General features: G+C 38.6%; 1 pseudogene; it reads right to left on the bottom strand.

Annotated features, from left to right (window-relative positions):
• Positions 1-2,255: 2,255 nt before the first annotated feature.
• On the bottom strand, positions 2,256-5,586 carry LOC122483247 (annotated as a pseudogene).
• Between the last annotated feature and the right edge of the window lie 9,540 nt (positions 5,587-15,126).

The following is a 15,126-nucleotide window of genomic DNA, read 5'->3' as shown; positions in this document are numbered from 1 at the left end:
ACAAACTTCTAAGCAGACAAGACCACAGGTAATGGCTTGAGATAAGGAGAAGGGAGTTATTGGAAGACTGTTAGGAAGTTTACGGAGTAAGGGAGCTGGGAGACTCAGACTTGGAAATGGGCAAGAATCAAGGGGCTGTGGAGGGCATTAGGAACGCTGGCACTTATTGTAAAGCAGGATAGTGAGGAGGGCATGCCATACCTGCAGTGCACATCTTCCAGAGTTTTCTGTTGTTTCTGACACTGGCTTAACAGTCTGAGCCCAAGAAAGAGCATCTGATAACTAAGTTTGGGTCACATACCTGGCCCCTGACCCTGTTGAGTTAAAGAGGGCAAGAATCTGTTTCCTTCAGCTTCAGTAATGGAATGTGGTCACTAGGAATTACTTTCCCACCAAGATTACACACAGTCTGGATGTATGCATTTCAAAAGGAAATTTGGATGCTCTCAGGGCTGTCAAAACAAAACAAATGCCAACTAGAACTGTGTTTTCAAATGGACTAGTTGAAATGTAGGAGAAAGGGCTTAAGAAGTGAGGATGAGAGGAAATAGGGAAGAGGGTAAAAACAATGGGAGTAGTTAGAAGAGCAGGAAACATTTCACTCAAGAAAAATTATTTTTTGGCAATAGGTACATCAGCGTACAAGTCACCATGGCTTTTTTTGTGTCCATAACATGATCTTTAAAGCTCTCTGAAAGCGCAGAGTATGGGAAGCACATCTTGGTGACGTAGAAATATGGTCACCCTCTTTCACCACCAGAGGGTGCTTTCTGTGTAAATAGTATGCTGTGGATTCTGGGGATATTCCCAAACACCCACTGTTTATAAAGTGCTTTTATGTAACAGTCACTCAAGAAATACTGAGTTGCTATTGGAGATGAGAAATGTGATCCCAGATGAGAGACACCTAACCAACCCATACAGATATGGAGGCCAAGGTTTCCTAATAACATCTCTGGCTTGGGCACAAGGACCTTGTAGAAATTAGAAGGGGAATTCAACCTAAGATGGAACTACCAAAGAGGTAGAGAGGCTTGAGAAAGCACAGTGCTTTCTAGGAATCACAAGTGGCGGGATGGGAATGTAGAGAGGGAGAGTATTATAGATAAAGGAAACAGGATAAACAAAGGTGTCCAAAATGTGTGCATAAGTTTAGATTCAACTATGGCTATTTAATTGTTTAGCTTGTTATCTGACTCATCTCAATTTTGCATCCCATGACCAGAACTTGAGCAAATGAACTGTTTTGAATAATTACTCTGAATCTGTCCCTTGGAATTTCCACTGCTTTCCTTAGCCAATTCTTGTTCTCCAGCTTCCTCATTTTTCCATGCTTTATTTTTATGTGCTAGAGCTGTATTAGAAGGAACTCATTGCAAAACAAGTGTTGTATTCAAATACACAGAACCTCAAATGCTTATGGAACACCTACACTGTATATATAGAAGAATAAGAAAAAATCTATACCCTACAGTACTGATGCATTCATTCTGCTTGTATCTTATTCAGTGGCTCAAGCAATTATTATTGTGTCCATATGGTATGTCAAATACTGTGTTAGCACTTTACATCTGTTCTCTCATTTAACATGGAGTTGCATGATTCCCATTTTACTGATGATGAAACTAAGACTCAGAGAAATTAAGTCTTGCCCAAGGTTTTCAGAATAGAAAATTAAAGACCTAAGACTTAATTTTCCATTAAATATTACCATGTCTGTCTTCTTTATATCATGCAGGTCTCTGTTCGAATGTAATCTCAGAGAATACTTTCCAAATAGCTGCCTCACTCTGTGTTCAATTGTCCCAGCTTATTTTTCATTGTAGTACTTACTCTTACATTATTTAAATTTTGTCATTTGTATCTCCCACTAGACTCTGATTCCTGTGAGTTTGAGCTCTTGGCTATATTACTTACTGTTTATTATAACGCTATGCATAATACAGCCTGGCACATAATAAGGAGCTGAGCAAATTTTTGTTGAAGGATTGACTCTCAAACCCAAACTCAGCCACTATTCTATGTGGTGTTTCTAATAGGTTAAGAAGATTTCATTTTTAAATGCCCTGATACCAAAGAGTGTGGTGCACAGAGCTTGTGAATGCAACGTGCCAAATAATATGTAAACTGCTGGTCCATACTTTTTAAAATTAGAGTTTAATTTGCATGTAGTAAGATAAATCTTAAGCATGTATGTATTTTTTTAGAAAAATTCCATTTTAATTAAACTGTACAGTCTGAATTATTTCCTCTGACGCTGAGGTTAAAAATAGAAATCAATTTCTGCAACCTTCCAAAGCAGCCTTTGAAATGTCAAGGTTTTAAAAATTATTTTATAGCATGAATTTACATATAAATACAAACTGTACAATGTATTAACTTAGCAATCAACGAGCTTCCATCATGGAGAATATCTGGTACTGGGACAGGCCAGGGTAGAATTCAATTGCTGCCGCCTTAGTGGAAGACTTTTCAGCCTTCTCAGCAGTTCGTGGGGTGACAGGTCTACAGTCCCTTCTTCACCACTCGGGCTGTCACTGCTGTTGGTACTCTCAGAACTACTGCTCTTCTCCAAATTTTTATTCTTTTGCTTGACTTTGTATTTGTGCTTCCGGTGTTTCTTTTTCTTCTCTTTCCTCCATCTGTGCTCTTTCTTGGTCTTCTGTTTTTCTTTTCTTTTTTTTTTTTTTTTTTTTATGTTTCTCTTTCTGAGGTGCCTCAAGTTTCTGATGAACATTGGGCCAGAAGATGGGACGTAGTTGTGGGCCGAACACTTCTCTTTCATCTATCTGCATCTTTTGTATCAGAAAGGAAGGTGCGGGCTCCTGGAGGGCTGCCAGCTCACTAGCATGTGCCATGGATTATGTTTCCATTCAGTCAGTCTCTTGGGAGCTTTTGAAGTCAGCCTCCCTGGTACCTGCCTGATCATCCTCATTGTCGCCTTGCTCATCCTCAGAGGATGAGGACTTCTCATCGGAGGAGCTGGCAAAGATGGCCTTAAATAAGTCCATGGATGGGCGGCTCCCTTCTCCTTCAGTCTGTGAATCCACACCTTTGCTTACATTCTTATTTGAGAGTGATTCCATCACATGCTCTTCCTCTTTGATTACTAAAGAGCTGGACTCTTGTTTAGGTGGACCAACTTTTGATCTAGCCAAACTTAAAAATTCACTAATGGGATCTTTTTTCTTTTCTTATTTAGATGTATCCCATCTTGATGGTTTTTGTGATTTGTCGGGAGCTCAGTGTTGTGGCCCTTTTTCACTTGCTGCTTGAGTTGTAGGTGAGGAAGTGGTCTCTGGGAGTGTCAGAAAGTTGAAGACTGAGAATTTGTCACATTTGACTCTTGGTAAGCCAACCAAAGTTGAATCTGGATAAGGGTCAGGGACATGAAACCTCTTACACAGAAGCTTGTCAGGATGCCACTCAGATGTGTCTCGGGTAAGCTTCCCGAACGGCTTCAGCTTCACAGCTGACTGCTTGTCGTTGACATCATTCTCTTGGTCTTGAGGGACTTCCACTTGATCTGAATCGTCCTCCTCCTTGGCATGCATGAACCTGGAGGACAAGGTCAAATGGGAAGACACATACAGCAGGGCTGCCCAAGCAAACTTATCCCACTCGTGGCCTCGCTCCCATTCTGTCATACTGGGGTTCAGACAACGTTCCAGGGCATCTTTCTGGAAGATTCCTATTTATTAAATTAGATTCCCGTTTCCTATTTACTAAAAACTCTTATTATAGTTTTTGTTTTTCTGGATCTTCACGAAAGGTTTGAAGTTGCTGGCTCTTGTGGTGGCTGTCCTACCACTCAATGCCATGTGCCATGAGCAGGGCCCGACGTCCAGAGAGGAGGGCTGGGGTCTGTTGCTTGAGGCCTTCTGGGCCAGACTCCTGGCCTTGAGTTGAGCTGCTTTAAGGTCAGTTACATGCTTCATTTCTTTGATTCTCTCTTTATCTTTTTGGGACAGAAACTCTAACACTGAAGTAGATGAGCCTTGAATGGGTGTTTCTCCCAGCAACTCCACCCACTTGGAGGCATTCAGTTGGTGCCTACTGTGTGTCCCTGGGTTAAGCATTGGCTTTCCAGCTGACTCTGACAATACCTGAATTAAGTGGGTGTTCTCTAAGGTTTCAGCTACCACAGGTCTGAAATAATGTACTGGTTGATAGTCTCTTGGCGATTCAGGTGGTGGGGAAGTGTTTTTAGAAGATAAAGGTTTAGAAGCCAAGGAAAATCCATCCAAAATTTTGCTAATGTATCGAAGATCTTTCTTTGATTCTTTCTGACTTCTATACTGCCTGGGTGCTGTCCAGCCATAGAGTCCATCTCCAGGCTCCTCATCTTTCAAAATGGTGTCATATTTGGATAAAGTTTCTGTGGCATAGATGTCATCATCTTCCTCTTACCAGGGCACTAACACCAAAAGCCTGGCCTGAAATTCCCAGTTTTCTTCCTTTATTCACTCCAGTCTCTCCAAGGAGATCGCGGGCTCCCTCAGGTCCCGCACTGAAAAGATTAAAATGTTTTCCTGAGGTTCCAAACAATGCTTGGTGGGGATCCAGGCCCTTGTAAGCCAATCCATGCACATTATCTTTAGGTGTGAAATCCACAGGTGTGATGTCTTTGGGTGCAGAGGTCACATTTTCAGGCACATAGTCATTGTCTTCATCCTCAGATCCTTCAGAGCCTCCAGGGGGTAATGCACAGCCATAGAATTTTACTCCAGGATCAGATTTTTGTCAGTGAGGTCTTCTCTTTACTCAAGGGCCAATTTCTTGTCCTTCCTTCCAACCCATTTTTCTTAGCAATTCAAAACCAGTACATAATTTTGTTGGTGTCATGAGGTCATCAAGGAGAGTAGCCCCAGGAATAGGGGAGTAGCAGTTGCTAACTGCCTGGCCTTTTCTCGTATTCTATCTTTGGTTTCGGAAGCAAAATCATCCATGGTGACAATCGCTTTAGGTGCTATCCCAAATTCAGTAAGATCCTCTTCATCTATAAAGTCTTCAGGATCAAGAACAGATTTGTCTGCTCTGTTCTGTCATGAAGACATGAAGGAAGAGGGCGTCCATCCTTCTTTTGAGCCAACAATGTTGAAGTACCCAGCAGAGAAACCTCTGCTAAAGGCCCCATGAAACTGTTTATACCTTCCTTTTTCATCTCTGACAGTCTGATCCTGAAGAGGAATTGGTTTCTTTGGTCTTTCACCTTCCAGCGGCTCCAGGTCCATCCCATAGCTGACCAAGTCCTCTTTGCTGTCACTGCCCAGCACCTCCATCCTGCTCCCTTCTTCAGCATGTGTGTATTTTTACAGATGTTATATGCTTGTGTAACCACTACCCAGGTCAAGATACAGAACATCTTTAGCCCCTGAGGGAAGTCTCTTTTATTACCTCCCAGTTGATATCCCATCTCCCAGAGGTAACTTTTTTGACTATTGTCACATAAATTAGTTTGCTGGTTCTTGAGTTTTATATAAATGTAAGCTGTAGGTTGTACTTTTGCATTTATAATCTTTTGGATAAATGCAAATCATCTTTTGGGTAATATTTTGGAGATTTATCTATGTTGTATATTTCAGTAGTTTATTCTTTTTTTATTATTGTGTCATGTTCCATTGTATGAATATACCACAATTTGTTTATCCATTTATTTATTTATTTTTTTAGAGAGAGGGTGAGTGTGAGTGGGAGAGGGGCAGAAAAAGGAGAGAGAGGGAGAATCCCAGGCAGATTCCATGCTGTCAGCACAGAGACCAACATGGGGCTTGATCTCATGAAGTGTGAAATCATGACCTAAGCCAAAATCAAGAGTTGGACACTTAACCGACTAAGCCACCCAGTTGCCCCCCATTTACCTTAAAAATTTTTTTTCAAAATATTTATTTATTTTTGAGACACAGAGAGCGTGAGTGGAGGAGGGGCAGAGAAAGAGGGAGACACAGAATCTGAAACAGGCTCCAGGCTCTGAGCTGTCAGCACAGAACCCAATGCGGGGCTCAAACCCATGAACCATGAGATCATGACCTGAGCCGAAGCCGCTCAACCAACTGAGCCACCCAGACGCGCCCCCCCACCCCCCATTTACCTTTTGATGGATGATGTTCAGAATATTGCTAGTTTTTGACTATTAGAAATAGAGCTGCTATAAACATTCCTGAACAAATTTTTATAGACACACACACTCAATATGTTATTTTGGGGAGGATATACTTAGAAGTGGAATTGCTGCATTATAAGGTACATGTATGTTTAGTTTCCTTTTTTACCTTTTGTATATCATGGATACAATCCTTTATCAGATGTATCAGACATACAGACTACAAACATATTCTCTCAGTTTGTAATTTGCCTATTCAATTTCCTGATGTGTTTTGATAATAGAAGTTCTGAGTTTAATGAAGTCAAATTTATCAACTTTGTCTTTTAAAGTTAGCACTTTTTTTTTTTGTCATGTTTAAGGAATCTTTGCCTACCCCAAAGTTGTGAAATTACTTTCCTTTGTTTTCTTCTAGAGATTTATTTTTACACTAAGGTCTGTGATCCACCTTGAATTAATTTTTGGGTTTGGTGTAAGGTAGGGTTTACTGTTTTTTCTTATGAATTTGTAATTTTTGAAGCACCATCTAATGAAAAAGACTATTATTTCCCTGCCGAATTGTACTGATACTTTTGTTATAAACCAAGTGAGTCTGTATGTGGAGGTGCATTTATAGACTCTGATTTGTTACATTGGTCTGTTTGTCTATCCTTGTACCAACACACCAGTCTTAATTGTGCAAGTCTTGAATTCTGATAGCATAAGTCTTCCAACTTTTTCGTCTTTAAGATTGTCATGGCTGTTTTAGGTTCTTTGTATTTCCATATAAACCTGAGATTCAGCCTGTCAGTATCCACAAAATATTCCTGCTGGACTTTTGATTGGGTTTGCACTGAATCTACACATCAAATTGGGAGAAACTGACATCACAATATTCATGCTTTTGATTCATAAACATGATAGATAGCTCTGCATTTATTTAGGTCATTTTTAATTACTCTCTATAGTATGAACTTGCAATATTCTGTAGTTTTCGATATTAGCCTTATGTAATTTTTCTTAAATTTGTTCCCAGATATTTTTATTCTGCTGTAAGGGATATTTTTAAAAATTAAATTTTCTGATTGTTTTTTGCTGGTATATAGAAATATGATTTTTTAAAATGTGTTGACCTTATATCTAGAGAGCTTGTCAATAAGCTTCACTTATTGATTCTAGTAGTTGATGTATTTTTGGGTTTCTGCCTTTACAATCATATACATATAATATAAATATTCTTTGCAATCATATATATGATATAAACATATATCTTACAATATATAAATGACAAACATCTTACTTTTGTTTTGAATGTTATGCCTTTTGTTTCCCTTTCTGATTTTATAGCACTGTCTAGGGCCTTTAGCACAATGGTGAATACATGGTTGTGGATATCCTCATCCTGTCTTTGACCTTGGGGAGAAAGCTGTGCCTATTTCACTGTTGCTAATGATGTAGCTATAGGGTTTATTAGTAGGTAATCTTTTTAAGATCAAGGATGTTTTCTTCACTTCTACTTTGTTGATTTTTTTTCTAAAATCATGAAAAGTATATTTGGTTTTATCAAATGAGCTTTCTTCGCCTATTCTAATGATTGTACTTTCTCACCATTTTTTTATTCTGTTAATGTTAATCATACTGATGGAATTTTTAAATGTTAAACTATCCTTTTATTTCTGGAATAAGCCACTCTTGCTTAAGATGTATCATGAGTTGTTTTTTTTTATATCCCTGGAATCCTATTTATTGATATTTATAAAGGATTTTTACATCCATAGTCAAAGGAGATACTGTCCCCCCACTCCCAAGGGAGATGCTGGCTTATAATTGTTCCTTTTGTAATTTTTCTTTTTCTGTTTTTAGGTTTTGGTATCAATGTTTTGCTGCTTTTAAAAACTGAGCTTAGAAGTGTTCCCTCTTTTTTTTCTGTTCTCTGGAAGAGATTGTGTAAATTTGGTATTATTTCTGCTGTAAATATTTGGAAGAATTCACCATTAAAGCCAGGTGGGCCTGGTATTTTCTTTTCTTCTTTAAAATTTTTAATTACAGTATAGTTAGCATACAGTGTTATATTAGTTTCAGGTATACAATATTGTGATTCAGTAATACATTACACAGTGCTCATCATGATAAGTGGACCTTTAATCCCCATCACTTATTTCACCCATCTCTCCACTAACCTCCCCTCTGGAAACCATCAGTTTGTTCTCTGTAGTTAAGAGTCTGCATTTTTTTTTGACATTTTAAGTTTTTATTTTAATTCCAGTTAGTTAATACACAGTGAAATATTAGTTTCAGGTGTGTATTCAGATAAGTGATTCTACACTTACATATAACACCTGGTACTCATCACAACAAGTGCACTCCTTAATCTCCATCACCACTTTCACACATCCCCCTACCCATCTCCCCTCTGATAATCATCAGATTGTTCTTTATAATTAAGAGTCTATTTCTTGGTTTCTCTCTCTCTTCTTCCCCCTCCTTGCTCATTTGTTTTGTTTCTTAAATTATACATATGAGTGAAATCATATGGTATTTGTCTTTTGTTGACTAACTTATTTCGCTTAACATTATACTCTCTAGCTCCTTCCATGTCATTACAAATGGCAAGATTTCATTCTTTTTTTATAGCTGAGTAATATCCCAGTGTGTGTGTGTGTGTGTGTGTGTGTGTGTGTACATATATGTATATATATGTGTTTGAGTGTATATATATATATATATGTATATATGTGTATGTATGTGTGTGTGTGTGTGTGTGTGTGTGTGTGTGTGTATACACACCACATCCTCTTCACCCATTCATCTATAGATGGACACTTGGGCTGCTTCCATAATTTGCCTGTTGTTGATAATGCTGCTATTGTAGGGGTGCATGTATCCCTTTGGATTAGTGTTTTTGTATTCCTTGGGTAAATACTCAGTAGTGCAATTGCTGGATCATAGGGTCATTTATTTTTGAGAGAGACAGAGTGCAAGCTGGGGAGGGGCACAGAGAGAGGGAGACACAGAATCTGAAGCAGGCTCCAGGCTCCGAGCTGTCCGTACAGAGCACAATGTGGGCCTCTAACTCATGAACCATGAGATCACGACCAGAAGCTGAAGTTAGACACTCAACTGACTGAGTCACCCAGGTGCTCTGAATTTTTCTTTTCTTTTAGCACTTTGAATATATTGGCCCATTACATTTTGGCCTCCTAAGTTTCTGATGAGAAATTTGCTAATAATCTCATTGGGAATCCCTTGGATATGATGTGTCACTTCTCTCTTGCTACCTTCAAGATTCTTTGTCTTTGTCTTTCAAAAGTTTGCTTATATTGTGTCTCAATGTGAATCTCTTCTTTTTTTAATTAATTAATTAATTTTTAATTTACATCCAAGTTAGTTAGCATTTAGTGCAATAATGATTTCAGGAGTAGATTCCAGTAATTCATCTCCCATGTATAACACCCAGTGCTCATCCCAACAAGGGTCTTCCTTAATGCCCCTTACCCATTTGGACCATCTCCCCCACAGCCCTTCCAGCAACCCTCGGTTTGTTCTCTGTATTTAAGAGTCACTTATGTTTTGTCCCCTCCCTGTTTTTATATTATTTTCACTCCCCTTCCCTTATGTTCATCTGTTTTGTATCTTAAATTCCACATATGAGTGAAGTCATATGATATTTGTCTTTCTCTGACTGACTTATTTCGCTTAGCATAATACCCTCTAGTTCCATCCATGTTGTTGCAAATGACAAGATTTCATTCTTTTTGATTGCCAAGTAATATTCCAAGTAATATATATATATATATATATATATATATATATATATACACACACACCCCACATCTTCTTTATCCATTCATCTGTCGATGGACATTTGGGCTCTTTCCATATTTTGGCTATTGTTTATAGCACTGCTATAAACACTGGGATGCATGTGCCCCTTCGAAACAGCACACCTGTATCCCTTAGATACATACTTAGTAGTGTGATTGCTGGGTCATAGTGTAGTAGTGTGAGTCTCTTCCAAGATGTTTATATTCATGTCTTTCATCAAATTTGGGACATTCTCAGCCATTATTTTTCAAATCTTCTCTCTTCCCATTTTTCTCTTTCATTTCATTCTTAGACTCCCACAATGCATATGTCAGTTGGCCTGAAGGTGTCCAAAAGGTCACAGTCTCATTTTACTTTCCTTTCATCTTTTTCTTTCTGTCTCGCACACTCAATAATTTCTGTTGTTCTATCTTCAAGTTCCCTTTTCTTTCGTCTGCCTATTTAAAGCTATTGTTGAATTCCTCTAGTGAATTTTTCATTTCAGTTACTGTATGTTTCAGCTTCAGAATTTCTTTTTTTTTTTTTTTAGAATTTTTTTTAACGTTTATTTATTTTTGAGACAGAGAGAGACAGAGCATGAACAGGGGAGGGGCAGAGAGAGAGGGAGACACAGAATCCAAAGCAGGCTCCAGGCTCCGAACTGTCAGCACAGAGCCCGACGCGGGCCCCAAACTCACGGACCGCGAGATCGTGACCTGAGCTGAAGTCGGCCGCCCAACCGACTGAGCCACCCAGGCGCCCCTTTTTAATGTTTTTTGAGAGAGAAATAGAGACAGAAAGAGAGAGAGCACAAGCAGGGGAGGGGCAGAGAGGGAGACAGAGGATCTGAAGCAGGCTCTGCACTGAGAGCAGGGCTTGAACTCAGAAACCATGAGATCATGACCTGAGCTGAAGTCAGAAGCTTAACCACGCAGAGCCTCTCTTTGGTTCTCTTTTACCCATTTTTCTATTTGAGTTTCAATTTGAATACTTTCTTCAAGTTCATTAATTGTGCCAGGTGTTATTTTCAGACTCCTGTTAGAATCCCCCAGTGGGTTCTTTATTTTTTAGTTTACTTATGAATTATTTATTTAAGCTTGCTTCCCCCAGAACTCTGGGTTACTTCTTAAAAAAAATTCTCATTGAGATATATTTTATATACAACCAACTACACCCATTAAAGAGTAAATTTTGATGAGTTTTGACAGTTGTATATTCCTGTGAAACTGCCACCATACTCAAGATACAGAATATCTCCATCACCCCCAAAGATTTCTCATGCCCTTTTGCATTTTATCCCTCTATCTGATCCTGACCCCAGCCAATCACTGATTTGTTTGAGTAACTCTAAATTAGTTTGCTTTTTCTAAAATTTTATATAAATGGGGTCACATAGTGTACTCTTTGTGTCTCATTTCTGTCAGTTAATATAGTGATTTGGAGGTTCATCCATGTTGTTGCCTGTATCTGTAGTTCATTCTTTCTATTACTGAATAGTGTTACATTGTATGGATAGACTTACCTGTTGTTTATCCAGTTACCATTTGATGGACACATGGGTCATATCACGTTTTTGTCTCTTGTGAATAAACCTGCTATGAATATTTATGTATAACACTCTGTGTGAACATGTGTTTTTATTTTCCTTAGTTGAAATTGTAATAAACTGCTAGTTTTTCAAAGTACATTGAATCACTTTACATTCTCTTCTGTAGAATGTAAGTTCCAGTTGCTCCATATCTTTGCAGATGCTTGGTATTATCAGTCTTTTTAAAATTATGGTCATTCTGATATTGTAGTGCTACCTCATTGTGGTTTTAATGTGTGTTTCCCTAATAACCAGTGATGTTGAGAATCTTTTTATCTGCTTATTAGCTATTTGTATATCGGCTTTGTAAATTTATATTCAAATATTTTGTCCATTTAAAAATTTGAGCTGTCTTATTGAGTTTAGGAAGATTTAAAATATGTATATTCTGATAGGTGTTGGTAAGGATGTGGAAAAAGGGGAAGCCTCTTACATTGTTAGTAGGAATGCAAACTGGTGCAGCCACTCTGGAAAACAGTATGGTGTTTCCTCAAAAAAGTTAAAAATAGAATTACCCTACAATCCAGCAATTGTACTAGTAGGTATTTACCCAAAGGATACAAAAATACTAATTCGAAGGGATATATGCACTTGTTTATAGCGTTATTATGTTTATAATTGTTTATAGCATTATTAACAATAGCCACATTATGGAAAAAGCCCAAATGTCCATCAACTGATGAATGGATAAAGATGTGACACACACACACACACACACACACACACACACACACACACACACGAATATTACTCAGCCATAAAAAAGAATGAAATCTTGCCATTTGCAATGACATGGATAGAGCTGGAGTGTATTATGCTAAACGAAATAAGTCTGAGAAAGACAGATACCATACGATTTCACTCATATGTGGAATTTAAGAAACAAAACAAACAAACATGGGGGGGAAAAAAGACAAAAATCAATAAACAGAATCTCAACTATAGAGAATGAACTGATGGTTACTAGAGGGGAGGTGGGTGGGAGGATGTGTTAAATAGGTGATGGGGATTCAAGAGGGCACTTGTAATGATGTGCACCAGGGGTTGTATGGAAGTGTTGAATCACTGAATTCTACATCGGAAACTAATATTACATTGTATGTTAACTAACTGGAATTTAAATAAAAACTTGAGGGAAAAAGGTATGCCTTTTCCCTGTATGCCAGTTGCCAGATGTTTGTAATGTGAATATTTTTTCTTGTCCTGTGTCTTTGTTTTTCATTTCTTAATGGTGTTTTTTTTTTTTTTTTTAATTTTTTTTTTCAACGTTTATTTATTTTTGGGACAGAGAGAGACAGAGCGTGAACGGGGGAGGGGCAGAGAGAGAGGGAGACACAGGATCGGAAACAGGCTCCAGGCTCCGAGCCATCAGCCCAGAGCCCGACGCGGGGCTCGAACTCACGGACCGCGAGATCGTGACCTGGCTGAAGTCGGACGCTTAACCGACTGCGCCACCCAGGCGCCCCTCTTAATGGTGTTTTTGAAGAGCAAAACTTTTAAATTTTGATGAAGTCCCATTTATTACATTTTTAGCTTTTATAATTCATGCTTTTTATGTCCTAAGAAATATTTGCTTAACCTGAAGATCACACGATTTCTCTCTTATGTTTTATTTTGGAAGCTTTATACTTTTTACCTCTAGATTTAGCTCTCTGATCCATTTTAAATTAATCTTTGTGTACTGTGTGAGGTGAGTTGGCTAACCAACTTAACTCACATTGTCTAAAGGCATCTACATTTCAGTTCTTTTCAGAACTTGTTTATTGATCAGTAGTCTTCATTTAAAAAAATAATCAAGAAGTATTCCTTTGTAGAATATACGTTTTGTTTTGCCTATGTAGAATGGCATAATATAATGGTAAAATTGGATAAGTAACTGTAAGTTTAGAATTTTTGGAAGCCAAAAAACCTTTCTCATTTTGTTTTTTTCCCATTGTTTCTTTTAAAATATGGGAATTGGGGGCACCTGGGTGGCTCAGTCATTTAACATCTGACTTGATTTTGGCTCAGGTCATGCCCTGCATTGGGCTCTACACTGACTGTATGGAGCCTGCTTGGGATTCTGTTGCTCCCTCTCTCTCTGCCCCTCCCCTACTCTCTCTCTCTTTCAAAATAAAGTTAAAAAAATATGGGAATTGGGGCACCTGGGTGGCTCAGTCAGTTATGCATTTGGCTCTTGATTTTGGCTCAAGTCATGATCTTATGGTTCGTGGGTTTGAATCCCACATTGGGCTCCACGCTGACAGTGCAGAGCCTGCTTGGGATTCTCTCTCCCTCTCTTTGCCTTTCCTCTACTTGTGCTCTCTCTCTCTGAAAATAAATAAATAAACTCAAAAAAATAAAATATGGAAATTACTTCTATTAGTATTTGTCATCATTAAACACATCTATTTGTTTGTCACATCTATTAAACATGAGAAAGTCCTATTGTGTGACTTTTATCCTGTAGATAGGCCAGGCAGAATGGTGATAGTGTGCTGTCTATTACTTGATTTGTTTTTAATTTTTTTTTTCAACGTTTATTTATTTTTGGGACAGAGAGAGACAGAGCATGAACAGGGGAGGGGCAGAGAGAGAAGGAGACACAGAATCGGAAACAGGCTCCAGGCTCTGAGCCATCAGCCCAGAGCCCGGTGTGGGGCTCGAACTCACAGGCCGCGAGATCGTGACCTGGCCGAAGTCGGACGCTTAACCGACTGCGCCACCCAGGCGCCCCACTTGATTTGTTTTTAAATAGTCTGATTTGATCAGACTTGCTGTATTTCTTCCTTGGGTTATCATTTCATAGCTTAGGCTCAAAATATTCTCATTTGTCACACTAACTCACCTTTTTTTTTCAGTTGTGTTGCATCTTTGCCACATCATCTGTCAAAGTTTATAAACAGTGGTCACTGTCAGTGATATTAATCATCCTGTGGCCAGCCTTCCCATGGCTAGCACTTATCCGTTTAGTCATTTGGTAGATTTCCTTCATCTCCCTCAGCAATTTTTCTGACCTTAGTTGCCATATGACATATGGATTCCTTATGCCATGTAATGAAATATGGAGAATAGAATACTCTGTGAGTGATCAGTCCATCATCTTATTCCCAGGCCTTCAGGAAACATCTACATCTTCCAAATAAATCCCAAATCTCTTTGCTTGGCATTCAGACAAATCATCTTAGTTTTAAGTAATGTTCCTTGTCTTGTATTCCCATTACATTGTCTTCATACCTCTAATATGAGGGTTAGCATGTCTTTATAATAGAGATGCAGTACGCAAGCTCTTAATTTATATGATGTCAAGTCTAAGTAAAGCTGAAGAGAATACAATAAAACCTTGGATTGTGAGTAACTGGTTCTGCAAGTGTTCCTCAAGACGAGCAAATATTCTTAATAAATTTTAACTTGATAGGGGAACTTCGGTGGCTCAGTCAGTTAAGTGTCTGACTTTGGCTCAGGTCATGATCTCATGGTTTGTGGGTTTGAGCCCTGTGTTGGGCTCTGTGCTGACAGCTCAGAGCCTGGAGCCTGCTTTGGACTCTGTGTCTCCCTCTCTCTCTGCCCCTTGCCCGCTCATACTCTGTCTCTCTCTCTCTCTCTCTCTCAAAAATAAACATTAACAAATAGAAATTAAAAATTTTAACTTGATAAAGGAGTGATGTCTTGC

Source organism: Prionailurus bengalensis, chromosome D1, assembly GCF_016509475.1.
Source record: "Prionailurus bengalensis isolate Pbe53 chromosome D1, Fcat_Pben_1.1_paternal_pri, whole genome shotgun sequence".
In the NCBI taxonomy this organism is placed as follows: domain Eukaryota; kingdom Metazoa; phylum Chordata; class Mammalia; order Carnivora; family Felidae; genus Prionailurus; species Prionailurus bengalensis.
The sequence above is the reverse complement of the archived record's forward strand: the minus strand, read 5'-3'. Positions and strand labels throughout refer to the sequence as shown.